Source organism: Erpetoichthys calabaricus, chromosome 2 (genome assembly GCF_900747795.2).
Source record: "Erpetoichthys calabaricus chromosome 2, fErpCal1.3, whole genome shotgun sequence".
Classification (NCBI taxonomy): Eukaryota; Metazoa; Chordata; class Cladistia; order Polypteriformes; family Polypteridae; genus Erpetoichthys; species Erpetoichthys calabaricus.
This window is the reverse complement of record NC_041395.2, coordinates 329,130,600-329,145,016: the sequence shown is the minus strand read 5'-3', so window position 1 is coordinate 329,145,016 and position 14,417 is coordinate 329,130,600. Positions and strand designations below refer to the sequence as shown.

Sequence of the window (14,417 nt, the reverse complement as noted above, 5' to 3'; positions counted from 1 at the left end):
CAAATTATGAGACACTACTGTTAAAAATAAACTCCAAGGTCGAGGTCCAGCAGTGTCTGATCACACCATCCGCCGCTTTTTGAGTGAGAGTGAGCTCCATTAAAGAAGACTTAAGAGGACTCAACTGTTAAAAGAAAAACATAAAAAAGCCAGACAGGAATTTGCTAAAATGCATATTGACAAGCCACAATGCTTCTGGGAGGACGCCCTTTGGACAGATGAGACCAAACTGGAGCTTTTTGGCAGGTCACATCAGCTCTGTGTCCAGTGATGAAAAAAATGAAGCTTTTAAAGAAAAGAAAACCAGACCTACTGTGAAACATGGAGGAGGATTAGTGATGTTTTGGGGCTGCTTTGCTGCTTCTGGCATGGGGTGCTCCGAGTCTGTGGTGGGAACAATGAAATCTCAAGACCATCAAGACATTCTGGAATGAAACGTACTGCCCAGTGTCAGAAAGCTCTGTCTCAGTCACAGGCTATGGATAATCCAACAGGATAAGGAATCGAAACAAATAGCGAAAAGAACCCAAGAATGTTGAGGAAGAAACCATTGGACTATTCTGAAGTGGCCTGCTATAAAACCTGATTTGAATCCTATCAAACATCTGTGGAAAGAACTGAAACATGCAGTCCGGTAGAAGACCCTTCAAAGCTGACCCAGCTGGAACAGTTTGCTTAGGACGAGTGGGCCAAACGACCTGAAGTCTTATGGAGGCCTCCAGAAATCACTTGTGTGCAGTGATTGAAAACTCTAAAGGTTACCATTTTGTCTGTACCATTTTCATTTGTGTTATTATTTAAAATATTCTGATGAATCAAACCTCCAAAGCAAAGTCTGACTTTTGTTAAATATGGAATAAACAATGATGGGTGCCAATTACTTTTGTCAGTTTCAGGTTACTTCAGAGAGGTTTGTAACAACTATGGTTCCTTGCTAGAGCTGGCCACCTGGCCAAACTGAGCAATCAGAGGAGAAGGGCTTTGGCAAAAGAGATGACCAAGAACCTAATTAACACTCTGGCAGAGCTGCCAGGAACCTATTTGAAGAAGTGAGAAACTTCCAGAAGGACAACCATTACTGTAGCACACCACCGATTTGGCTTGACTTCAGAGTGTGAAGACAGAGCTCTCCTCTGTAAAAGACACATGAAAGCCCAGGTGCAGTTTGCCAAAAGGTACCCGATCAGGTCTGGTGAAACGAACATTGAACTGTCTGACCTCAATTCCAAGCGTGATATCTGGGGGAAAACAAGGCACCGCTCATCACCTGTGCAATGCTGTTCTAACAGTGAAGCATGGTGGTGATAGCATCAGGGACTGGGAGACTAGTCAAGATCGAGGGAAAGCTGAATGGGGCAAAGTACAGAGATGTTCTTAATGAAAACCTGCTTCAGACATCGGACTACTGTGGCACAAATCACAGATAATTTAAAGATGGTTACAAGATCAAAGCCTACTGCATATGAGACTGCACAGCCACAAGACAGTCAGAGGGCCCGTCAAAAGCGTCTACAATGAACAAGTAAGAGTCAGAACTGGACATTGGATCAATGGAAGAAGGTTGCCTGAATCTCGTTTTCTGTTGCATCATGATGATGGCTGGGTATGTGTGTGTGTATTATCTTAGTATTTACCTCTACTTACTGTGACGATGCGGGTTTGCTGTATGCTCCCGTTTGCTGTCCGGGAGCTCTTAAACCCAACACCATCGGTAATGCTACCGATGAGTTAAGCAGTGAGGCAACAACATAGCAAGGGGATGGTGCAAAACCGTCAAGTGCTTTTATTAAAAAAAGAACAATGTCCAAATAAATAGGTGCAGTGCTTCATAAAGAGTTTTCCTTAAATAAATAATCCATTAAAAGCAAGTGAAAAACGTGGAGGTTAAAATATAGAAAAAAGTCTTCTTAAAAACGACGAGGTTAAAACCATACAGAAAGCTGTCCTTTTAAAAATCTGGTGCATCCTTCTACTACTGCAGGCGGCTCCCCTGCTTCCCATTTGGGCTTCTCGAAAGAGGAGTCACCCTAGCTGCAGCTGACCTGCTGTGCCTGCTTCGGCTTTGCCTCACCGATTCCTGGCTCCGGTAGGCTCCTCCAAACAGCAACTTGGGATTCCCCAACGACCAGGGCTCTCACACTGGGGACACCAAATCCCAAGTCCTGAGTCCCGTGGCCTTACGCGGAGAGTCATCCGCCTTTCATCACTGGTCACTCCCGCTACTGAGCGACCACTACTACTACTCCCGAAAGTCGGCCCAACACCCAGGCTTCCTGCACAGCTGCAACGCGAGCCCTGCACTCGCTCGCTCACCCGCACCGACTTTCTCCTCCTGCTGCTTCCTGCCTTCTCCTGCAACCTCCGTTCGTTCTCTTTCCTTTTCTTTTTCTCTCCTCTAGCCGACTCGCGCTTCTGTTTTATCAAGAGGGCATGGCAGGTGTGGCAAATTAGCAGCCCCAGGAACAATCACGGATGTGGACAGTTTCTCACCTGTGCACTTAGGTGAGAAACGCAGACATCGTGAATCGCCCTGAGAACAGCTTCAGCCACACAACCACCATGCCCACTCACTAAGCCGCGAGCGCAGTGATTTATTTTAAAATGGGCCTTTGATGGGAGCTGTGGACCCGCAACACCACACTTACCCTTTACCTGTTTTCTTCAAGGGTAAGTGTACTCGTCAAAGTTTGTTATCGGGCTGGTCTACTGTTGCACTTTAAGATGAACACACACATACACAGCTATACGCATACACACAGACCCTAACCACAACAGTGCCCCATGAATGACACACACACGCTGATTAACCTTTAGCACTTTAAACCACACAAGTGCTTTAGCAATAACACAGCCTGTCACTCTCTCAGCACTTCAAGGGACTTACTTATTACCGGCATGAACAACATTCGATGTTTTAAAGATATCTCAGACCTAAATATTACTTTTGGTCTACAAGAATACATTTTAAACATACAAAGACTCAGCATCCTTGACTAAAGGCCATTTATCAGCCAAGAATACCTTCTTTACGTACTGTTCCCTACTATTGAGTGGAGCTCTCACTCTCAGCCTAATAAACCTCGCAGCATGGAGGTAATAGCAAATCTCCAGCTGCACCAGGTGCTCAAAGAAATCTAACTCATTACTTCAATCACTCTAGACATGAAGACAAAGAATAGAAAGTTAAAAGCAGCATGGTATTTATTACAATAATAATAATAATACCACTGGAACAAAGAATAATAGAAAATAGGACTGATAGAAAAGTCTGGACATATATATAGTCTTTAAAAAAAGCTTACGAAAAAGTTACAGATGACAAGGATGAATGTCGCAGGGCGGCTTGTGATCTCGCACTCGTAGTTGCTCATGATGCTTTTCCTACCAGTGACGTCTTTGTCCCTTCTTCTTCTTCCTCCCTCCTTCCTCACTTCCTTACTTACTATATCGCTCCTCAGACGAGGCATATTTATACTAAAATTCTACTGGGGGGGTTTGCAAGATGTGATTGTTAGATATTCTGATTGGCTGGCTGTCACTATGAAGAATTAATTCACTGTCCGTTTTCCCAAACAATAAAACTTTGTTTTGTTCTTTGAGGCATCACAATGTCTTCCTTTCCCAGGCTGTAAAATAATTAGATGTTCATCCTTTCTCAGGTTATAAAGTAATTGAGCCTCCAGCATGTCTTCCTTTCTTTGTTGGAACAGCTGTTTTAAAAGTGAGATATTACTGGGAAGAAGACATGCTTTGATTTGTAGTTCATCTGTTGTCTTGAACAAAATATAATGGAAATATAAACCAAAATGTACAGATTTTGTACCCCACAACAGTGTGTCATTTGGAAGAGATGGCACTGGCAGGTACTATGGTAAGAAGGCAATCTAGTGGAGGGAGGGTGATGCTCTAGGCAATGTTCTGCTGGGAAACCCCCAAGTCTGGGCCTTCAAGTTGACATTAATTCAACTTGTACCACCTACCAAAAACTAGTGTTGCTCCCATTGATTGGCCAATTTTTCACTATACAATACAATACAGTTTATTTTTGTATAGCCCAAAATCACACAGGAAGTGCCGCAATGGGCTTTAACAGGCCCTGCCTCTTGACGGCCCCCCAGCCTTGACTCTCTAAGAAGACAAGAAAAAACTCCCAAAAAAACCTAGTAGGGAAAAATGGAAGAAACCTTGGGAAAGGCAGTTCAAAGAGAGACCCCTTTCCAGGTAGGTTGGGCGTGCAGTGGGTGTCAAAAGAAGGGGGGTCAATAGAATACAATACACAGAACAGAACAAATCCTCAACAAAAAATTAAAAATTTTTTAGAAGTACGGAGCAGAATTTAACAGTAGATGATATCACATAATAAGATTTACATAATTTTAGACTCCTGGAGACCTCATCCATCAAGCTGCCTCCCCCATTTGGCCATTCCACAGCTGAAACAGCGCTGGGCCAGCCAATCCGATGAAAGGACCCCTCTTTCCCACGATTCCTGTGATCCTCCATCAGGGATGACTTTACCTTAGGCAGGCAAAACAACTTGGCAGGTGGGCCGTGGCACCAAGTGCCACATTTGAGTACCGAGAAGAGAAACAGAATAGTGGAGGGTTAGTAACAAATTCTAACTATCATGTTACTTATGTTTTAGTGCTAATGACTAACAACAGAGATGCAGTCTGTACAGTTAATCAGCAGCTCTAGTCAGGGTGTGCTAAACTGAAGTAGTGAGTCTTCAGTCGGGATTTAAAAGCTGAGACCGAAGGGGCATCTCTTACAGTAGCAGGCAGACCACTCCACAGTTTAGGGGCCCTGTAACTAAAAGCTCGACCTCCCATTGTTATTTTATTAATCCTTGGAACCATAAGCAGACCGGCATCTTGAGATCTTAATGTGCACTCTGGTTTCTAAGTCATGATAAGTTCAGACAAGTAAGCCAGACCTCGGCCATTTAATGCTTTATATGTTAAAAGAAGGATTTTGAAATCTGCCCTACAAAAGATTTATTCGGTGAGGCCAATCACAAAAACGGAATCTGTATTTTCTATGGGCGGCACGGTGGCACAGTGGTAGCGCTGCTGCCTTGCAGTAAGGAGACCCGGGTTTGCTTCCCGGGTCCTCCATGTGTGGAGTTTGCATGTTCTCCCTGTATCTGCGTGGGTTTCCTGGACATGGAGACATGGAGGTTAGGTACATTGGTGATCCTAAATTGTCTCTAGTGTGTGCTTGGTGTGAGGGTGTGTGTGTGTGTACCCTGCGGTGGGCTGGTGCCCTGCCTTGTGCCCTGTGTTGGTTGGGATTGGCTCCGGCAGACCCCTGTGACCCTGTATTAGTGTTGGATGATGACTGACTGACTGTATTTTCCATGCTTTACAGTAGTTTGGATAAAGTGTTCCTTTGCATAAAGTATCACAGTAGTTGATACAGCAAGGCAGACTTTACCAGAAAGAGAGAGGACTAGAATAATAAGCTGCATTCATGTCCTCTCGGACAGACGGTAAATACGATTTGTCAAGTCAGAGATACCACAAGAATGCTCAACGAACTCGGAATTACAACCCGGACAGTTTAGACAAAACAAAAGCTACCCAAATTGTCCGATTGTGACGTAACGCTGACCTTTCACCTCAGTCAATTGTTTAAAATTAAACATACAACCTGGTCAACCTAAAATGCCATTTTTTGCTCAAAATGAATTTGAAGCAAAGTGATACAAATTTAATATGTTTATTTTCTTCTATCCTTAATTGTTGTTAAGATTATGCAGAAGCTTTAAAGTTTCTAAAAGGAACGAATGAATGTTGCCAAAACAACATAGAGGTGTAGCTGTTAATCAGTTTGTCCATCTGAGGAATGTTCAACTTGTAATTCTGGATCTAAAAACAGGATAAGTGAAGTCCAGCAGACAGTTAAATCAGTCAAAGAGTTCTGTTCAAATCTGCAAGAAGCTTCTGAAGAAGAGGAGGAAGAAACAATAAATAAAAAAGTAAAGCACACCAATGGAGGAGCATTCGAGCAGCAGGAGGAGCCGAATGAACAGGGCGGACGTTTTGACCCCCACATAAATCTGTCTGAGCTGAGCCGAGGGTGTCAGTGTGCCACTCCCGCTTCCTTTGCCTTGGTGTACTTTGCACAGGTCACCAACCTCATTTTAACCGTTTTGTTCTCTATCTGATTTTATGTGGTCTGAACAGATTCAGCTAGAGGAAGTGCTGTGTTCCAAGTTTTTAAGAAAAGGAAACGAGTTGTTTTACATTTCTTTTTTCTGCAAGCAACAAACTCCTTTGACTGGATCGCTGCCTTTCACCCGAGATGAAGCTCCTTTACACACAAGAAGGTAGGTACCGAATGGGCAGAATGATAGACAAGACTATACAGGGATTATGCTCTGTGTTATCTGCAGCTTATCGTGGCTGGAACTGACCCAGGTCCCTGATTGGACTCACTCGTGCTAATTCATAGTTCACCCCCGAGGGCATCTGGAAGCAGCATGTACATCAGAACAAGGACCTCCACCTGAAGCTATGCATGTTTGGGCCAGGCCAGTGCTTGGATGGGAGACCATCTAAGACAGTGCTTCTCAGCCTTTAAGTGAGCTCATGGTGAGCAATGAGTGCCTGAGCTTCCCTCTTGGTGAAACATCTAGTGCTACCACAATTCCTAATTCCATTATAACTTGTGACCCGCTGGCAGCAGCCCGTCCCGTCAGTGATCTAAGAATAGCTTGGGTTGCTGCTGGAAGAGAAGTTGGTGAGGCCAGCAAGAGGTGCTAACTCTGTGTTGTGTGTGTTGATCTCAATGTCCCAGTAAAGTGACGGGGACACTATGTTGTAAATATGGTGCCTTCCTTCCGATGAGACATAAAACTGAGGTCCTGAATCTCTCTGGTTATTCAAGATACCTGGGCATCTTTCAAAAAGAATAGGATGTCCTGGCTAAAGAGCCCACCTCAGCCTGTTCGTTCTTCACCCTCAATCATCCCCTGTCCCTTACTGCCTAACTAGCTCTCTTATCACTTCACCACCTAATAGCTAATGTGTGCTGAGAGTACTGGTGCAAGAATGGCTGACGTCTCATCATCCAGGTGAATGCTGCACAATACCGGTGGTTGACATGGCTCCCATCAGTCTATGTAAAGTGTATGAGTATGTTAGAAAAGCACCACATAAGTGTAATTAGTATTAGACAGATGGATATATTATATTAACTAAATATAATGCAAACTTCACACAGCAGACACTTAAAACAGTGGGCCGAGCCATGCAAGACATCAAGGCTCCTTCGTGTCCACCTGTGTCACCCAAGACAAAACCCCACCGCCTTCTGTCTAAAGCTCTTCAGCCGGAATTAAGCTCTCTATTGTTGACTTTGGAATGCGCCATTATACTACAGCTTCTTGGTTTTCACCATATTATTCCATTCGCACGCTACATTAGTCTCACTACTTGGTGTCGGGCTTTTTCCAAATACCCCATGCGTACGATAATGTATTCCTAAGTTGGCCAAGTAATTATGAGTGCCTGGTGTCCCCCAACTTGGACCACCCCATTCCTGGGACTGTGAACAGATGTGACGGGTTCAGTAAATGGATGGACTGATGTTTCTACTTCTGCTTCAGGTTTTATTAGGAGTTTTTCACACTGTCACTAATTATGCCTGCACTTATAAAGGCGTCTGCTGTTAATATAAACTCAATCACTGGCCAGCCAACAATAATACCCATTATGATTATAAACTGTCAGCACATTACAGTACCTGATAGAGATCTACGTGGGCTCAATCAGCTTTCGTCTAATGGATATAAACAACAATGTACTGTTTTAAATCATATACAGTCATATGAAAAAGTTTGGGAACCCCTCTTAATTCTTTGGATTTTTGTTTATCATTGACTGAGCTTTCAAAGTAGCCACTTCCTTTTAATATCTGACATGCCTTATGGAGACAGTAGTATTTCAGCAGTGACATTAAGTTTATTGGATTAACAGAAAATATGCAATATGCATCATAACAAAATTAGCTGCTGCATAAATTTGGGCACCCCAACAGAGATATGACATCAATACTTAGTTGAGCCTCCTTTGGTAAATATAATAGCCTCTAGATGCTGTCCTCCTATAGCCTTTGATGAGTGTCTGGAGTCTGGATGGAGGTATTTCAGACCATTCTTCATACAAAATCTCTCCAGTTCAGTTCAATTTGATGGCTGCCGAGCATGGACAGCCTGCTTCAAATCATCCCATAGATTTTCGATGATATTCAAGTCGGGGGACTGTGACGGCCATTCCAGAACATTGTACTTCTCCCTCTGCATGAAGGCCTTTGTAGATTTCGAACTGTGTTTTGGGTCATTGTCTTGTTGGAATATCCAACCCCTGCGTAACTTCAACTTTGTGACTGATGCTTGAACATTATCCTGAAGAATTTGTTGATATTGGGTTAAATTCATCTGACCCTTGACTTTAACAAGGGCCCCAGTCCCTGAACTAGCCACACAGCATGATGGAACCTCAACCAAATTTGACAGGAGGTAGCAGGTGTTTTTCTTGGAATGCAGTGTTCTTCTTCCGCCATGCAAAGCGCTTTTTGTTATGACCAAATAACTCCATTTTTGTCTCATCAGTCCAAAGCACTTTGTTCCAAAATGAATCTGGCTTGTCTAAATGAGCATTGGCATACAGCAAGCGACTCTGTTTCTGGCGTGAGTGCAGAAAGGGCTTCTTTCTCATCACCCTGCCATACAGATGTTCTTTGTGCAAATTTTGCTGAATTGTAGAACGATGTACAGATACACCATCCGCAGCAAGATGTTCTTGCATGTTTTTGGAGGTGATCTGTGTTGTGTCTGTAACCATTCTCACAATCCTGCTCATATGCCATTCCTGTATTTGTCTTGGCCTCCCAGACCTGCTGGGTTTAACAGCAACTGTGCCTGTGGCATTCCATTTCCCGATTCCATTCCTTACAGTTACAGAAACTGACAGTTTAAATCTCTCAGATAGCTTTTTGTAGCCTTCCCCTAAACCATGAGACTCAACAATCTTTGTTTTCAGATCTTTTGAGAGTTGGTTTGAGGATCCCATGCTGTCACTCTTCAGAGGAGAGTCAAAGGGAAGGAAGCACAACTTGCAATTGACCACCTTAAATACCTTTATATCTCATGATTGGACACACCTGTCTATGAAGTTCAAGGCTTAATGAGCTCATCCAACCAATTTGGTGTTGCAAGTAATCAGCATTGAGCAGTGACAGGCATTCAAATCAGCAAAATTGCAAGGGGACCCACATTTTTGCACAGCCAGTTTTTCACATTTGATTTAATTTCATACAACTAAATACTGTATAACTGTTAAATACTTTGTTCGGGAAACACCCCAGTACTCCTGTTCCTGTTCCTAGGAAATGAAAGACATAACACTGTTATCTTTTTTGTTGAAAGGAGAGTCAATTATTAGACAGACAGACAGACAGACAGACAGACAGACAGACAGACAGACAGACAGACAGACAGACAGACAGACAGACAGACAGATAGATAGATAGATAGATAGATAGATAGATAGATAGATAGATAGATAGATAGATAGATAGATAGATAGATAGATAGATAGATAGATAGATACTTTATTAATCCCAAGGGGAAATTCACATACTCCAGCAGCAGCATACTGATACAAAAAACAATATTAAACTAAAGAGTAATAAAAATGCAGGTAAAAATAGACAATAACTTTGAATAATGTTAACGTTTACCCCCCCGGGTGGAATTGAAGAGTCACATAGTGACTGACATAGTCTGTCAGTGGAGCAGGACGGTGACAGCAGTCTGTGGCTGAAGCTGCTCCTCTGTCTGAAGGTGATACTGTTCAGTGGATGCAGTGGATTCTCCATAATTGACAGGAGCCTGCTGAGCGCCCTTCGCTCTGCCACAGATGTCAAACTGTCCAGCTCCATGCCTACAATAGAGCCTGCCTTCCTCACCAGTTTGTCCAGGCGTGAGGCGTCTTTCTTCTTAATGCTGCCTCCCCAGCACACCACCGCATAGAAGAGGGCGCTTGCCACAACCGTCTGATAGAACATCTGCAGCATCTTATTGCAGATGTAGAAGGACGCCAGTCTTCTAAGGAAGTATAGTCGGCTCTGTCCTCTGTTACACAGCGCATCAGTATTGGCAGTCCTGTCCAATTTATCATCCAGCTGCACTCCCAGGTATTTATAGGTCTGCACCCTCTGCACACAGTCACCTCTGATGATCATGGGGTCCAGGAGGGGCCTGGGCCTCCTAAAATCCACCACCAGCTCCTTGGTTTTGCTGGTGTTCAGGTGTAGGTGGTTTGAGTCGCACCACTTAAAGTCCTTGATGAGGTTCCTATACTCCTCTTCCTGCCCACTCCTGATGCAGCCCACAATAGCAGTGTCATCAGCGAACTTTTGCACGTGGCAGGACTCCGAGTTGTTTTGGAAGTCCGATGTATATAGGCTGAACAGGACCGGAGAAAGTACAGTCCCCTGCGGCGCTCCTGTGTTGCTGACCACAATGTCAGACCTGCAGTTCTCAAGACGCACATACTGAGGTCTGTCTTTAAGATAGTCCACCATCCATGCCACTAGGTATGAATCTACTCCCATCTCTGTCAGCTTGTCCCTAAGGAGCAGAGGTTGGGTGGTGTTGAAAACGCTAGAGAAGTCCAGAAACATAATTCTTACAGCACCACTGCCTCTGTCCAAGTGGGAGAGGGATCAGTGTAGCACATAGATGATGGCATCCTCCGCTCCCACCTTCTCCTGGTATGTGAACTGCAGAGGGTCGAGGGCGTGCCGGACCTGTGGCCTCAGGTGGTGAAGCAGCAGCCGCTCCATGGTCTTCATCACATGTGACGTCAGAGCGACAGGCCGGAAGTCATTCAGCTCACTAGGACGTGATACCTTTGGGACTGACTGCGGTGATACAAGATGTTTTCCAAAGCCTCAATAAATAAAATAAAATAAAAAAAATAAATTATGCAGGCTGAGAGGGGTTCCCATACTTTTTCATATGACTGTATATGTACAAACCCCATTTCCAGAAAAGTTGAGATATTTTCTAAAATGCAACAGAAACAAAAATCTGTAATTTGTTAATTGAAATGCAGAGGAAAACGATGTTAACCTAATAATAATAAATTTTGAGGCCCCAGTGTCTTTATTTTTGTAGTCAAGTATTGCACATCGCTGTTTCTGCTTGGGCCTGGCAGGTTGCTTGGCACATCTTTCTTTATTTTATCTTAGTATTTTTATTATTTATACTGTATGAAATGGCAGCACGGTGGCGCAGTGGTAGCGCTGCTGTCTCGCAGTTAGTAGACCTGGGTTTGCTTCCCAGGTCCTCCCTGCCTGGAGTTTGCATGTTCTCCCTGTGTCTGCATGGGTTTCCTCCGGGTGCTCCGGTTTCCTCCCACAGTCCAAAGACAAGCCGGTTAGGTGCATTGGTGATCCTAAATTGTCCCTAGTGTGTGCTTGGTGTGTGTGTGCCCTGCGGGGAACTGGCACCCTGCCTGGGATTTGTTCCTGCCTTGCGCCCTGGGATTGGCTCCAGCAGACCCCTGTGACCCTGCGTTAGGATATAGCAGGTTGGAAAATGACTGACTTCATGAAATCTTACTCTGGTAATACAGAATATTAATTAAAAGGTTTTAAGTGTTTGTGTGTCCGTCCAATTGCTATGTCTCTATCATTTCAAAAGAGGGTGCATCATAAACATTTTTAGCAACAAAATGCACTGCATTTATCATTCCAACAGATAGCACATCACAAACATTAACACAGCTTTTACAAATCCCATACCAAATGGCCTATAACAAAAGAAGGGTAATCAGTCCGTCGCAACAACCACTCACACATCATACAGAGATTCCAAATTGTTAATTAAGTTAATAAGAAATCATTGGGACGTACCTGAATAAAACTCCACCCAGACACAATCTGGCTTCATGACTTCAACCCAGGGAAGTAGACCCGTGAGGTAGCAGCACAAACTACTGTGCCAGCCACTGTCAGGAAGCTAAAGTCATACAATCATCTATCATTTTCTATATAGCAGTTTGTCAGTGTGAACCAAGAAGGAGGAGGAGGAAGATGAGAAGTTTGACAATTCCATACTAAGGCAGTCTACCTTACAGTAATTTTTCCACATAGCAGCATCAGTGTATCCTGTAGTCCTTTCACCTATTATTTTTTACTATAACACCTTCAATAAACTGCACAATAAGGAATCTTTAAACTATTTACCTGAACTTGCCAAAGCTACCTGCTTGTTTTTCCATAATAGTTTCTTTAATAAAGACCAGTATTACGAATAGTTGGTTAGTTACATACTGTACATGTGAAAACAATCTATTTTCTTTTCATTCCAGCACCTTTAATAGTGAATATTATCAAATACAGTTAGCCATTTGCAATGGGTACCCAATGTAGGGTATAGCTGGCCAGCTGTTTGTTACAAGGAGTCTGTTTTTTTATAGCACCTTTAACAATGACCACTGTCCAGTACAACTGACCCATTGCTAAAGCCATCTATTTGTTTTCTGTTAAGGCACTTTAATACTGACCACTATTTGGTACATGTGGACAGTTACGTGCTAAAATAATCTTATTTGCTTTTTGATATATTGTTTATAATATTAGTGGCCACTGTCAAGTAAAATGGCCAGTTAAATGCTAATGAAATGACCAATAACATGCTAATGCAAGTTATCTCTTTTATGTTATAGCATATTTAATAATGGCAACCATCAACTACTGTTACAGTGGGTATAGAAAATAATCTCCCCGTTTGACATATTCCCATTTTTTTTTTTTGCTTTACAGCCTTAAATGAAAACACACACAAAAATATTTCTTCCCAGCTTTACTTACTCAATGCAACCTATAACATCCAAGTGAAAGATATCACAGCTACAGTTCTGAAAAATTATAAAAAAATCAAAAACAAGACATACTGAGATTAATAAAGGATCCCCCCCCCCCCCAGTGGTGGTGGTGCATTGGTGTACCGTTTGGTATTGAGGCCAAATAGTTTGATTTTGGTCTCATCTGACCGTAAGGCCTTTTTCCACTTGGCATCAGAATCTTCAAGGTGCATTCTGGCAAAGGCCTTAATGTGGCCTTTCTTGAGAAATGGCTTTTTCCTTGCGACCCTCCCGAATAAGCCGCAATTTTGGAGCACTTGTGAAATTGTTGTCACACGCACACAATGACCACTCTATGCCATAAAATCCTGTAACTCCTTCAAAGTGGCCATTGGCCTCTTGGTAGCCTCTCTTACCAGTTTCCTCCATTCTCTTCCATCCAGTTTGGAGGATCCAGGGAGGGTCCTAGTAGTACAAAACACTTGCCACTTCTTTATCATGGATTTTACTGTTTTCCTTGGGATTGATAAAGCCTTTGAGATTTTTTTGTATCCACCTCCTGCCTTATGTCTGCCCACACCTCTATCCCTGAGATCTTTTGATATGGATTGCCACCCATAGTCAGTTGCACTACCAAGCAAGGGAATGAATGCTCCAGGAACAGCTTCACTAATCACACTGACTACAATTAATATCACAGGTGGAAGGAAGCCAGTAACCATGGTCTACACTGGAAATGGTGGGCACTTCCACCTGAATGAGTTTGGGGGGGGGGGGGTTGTCCTTTATTCATCTCAGTATGTCTTGTTTTTTATTTTTTTTTAATTCTTCTGTACTGTAGCTGTGATATCTTTCACTTGGATGTTATAGATTGCATTGAGAAAGTAAAGCTGGAAAAAATCTTGGTTTGTGTGAATTTCATTTAAGGTTGTAAAGCAAAAAAAAAATGGGAATATTTCGGGGGGGGGGGGGGGGGGGGGATTCTTTTCTATACCCACTGTATATTGCCTTTAATAACGATGTTAATCCCGTAAATGTTAAAATGATCTACAGTCTACTTAATGATTTTTTCATTACAGCATTTTTACAGTGAGGCTTATCAGGAACACTTCAACCAACTACTTCCTAAGAAAAACTGGTCTTCAAATGTTTCTTGTTTCTTTACAATGTGCGCTACACCATTAGGTCAAATTCAACGTATTATTATGGCCCGGCCATTTTATCACTCTTTTTCCATATGGTGACTTCAACCTTTTTGCTGGGATTAACCACTTTACCTTACAATATTGGACCAGAGATTCCCAAACTCTATCCTAGGGTCCCATGGTGGCTGCAGGTTTCTGTTCTTACCAGACTCACAATCAATGCTAATAACTGATGATAGCTGATCTCATTTAATTTGCTGGTCTTTTTTTTTCCTTTTTCTGCATTCAGAAATACACAGCAGTATGACTTTTACATTTAGAAGACATTTAGAATTATTTCTATTTCTGATTTAACATTAAATGCTTAACTCTCTTTCTCTGTTTCCTGTTA

General features: G+C 42.8%; 1 protein-coding gene and 1 long non-coding RNA gene across 2 annotated transcripts in view; both read left to right on the top strand.

The window, feature by feature from the left end:
• The first annotated feature begins 6,069 nt into the window (after nt 1-6,069).
• slc22a18 (solute carrier family 22 member 18) overlaps nt 6,070-14,417 on the top strand; it is a 266,376-nt gene continuing 258,028 nt past the window's right edge. The window contains exon 1 of the mRNA XM_028825835.2: nt 6,070-6,331. The gene's annotated coding sequence lies outside the window, so the exon portion shown is untranslated. The remainder of the gene's footprint in view (nt 6,332-14,417) is intronic.
• The window catches only part of LOC127526771 (uncharacterized), a 266,618-nt gene continuing 262,554 nt past the window's right edge, over nt 10,354-14,417 (top strand). The window contains exon 1 of the long non-coding RNA XR_007934205.1: nt 10,354-10,657. This is a non-coding gene — a long non-coding RNA (uncharacterized LOC127526771). The remainder of the gene's footprint in view (nt 10,658-14,417) is intronic.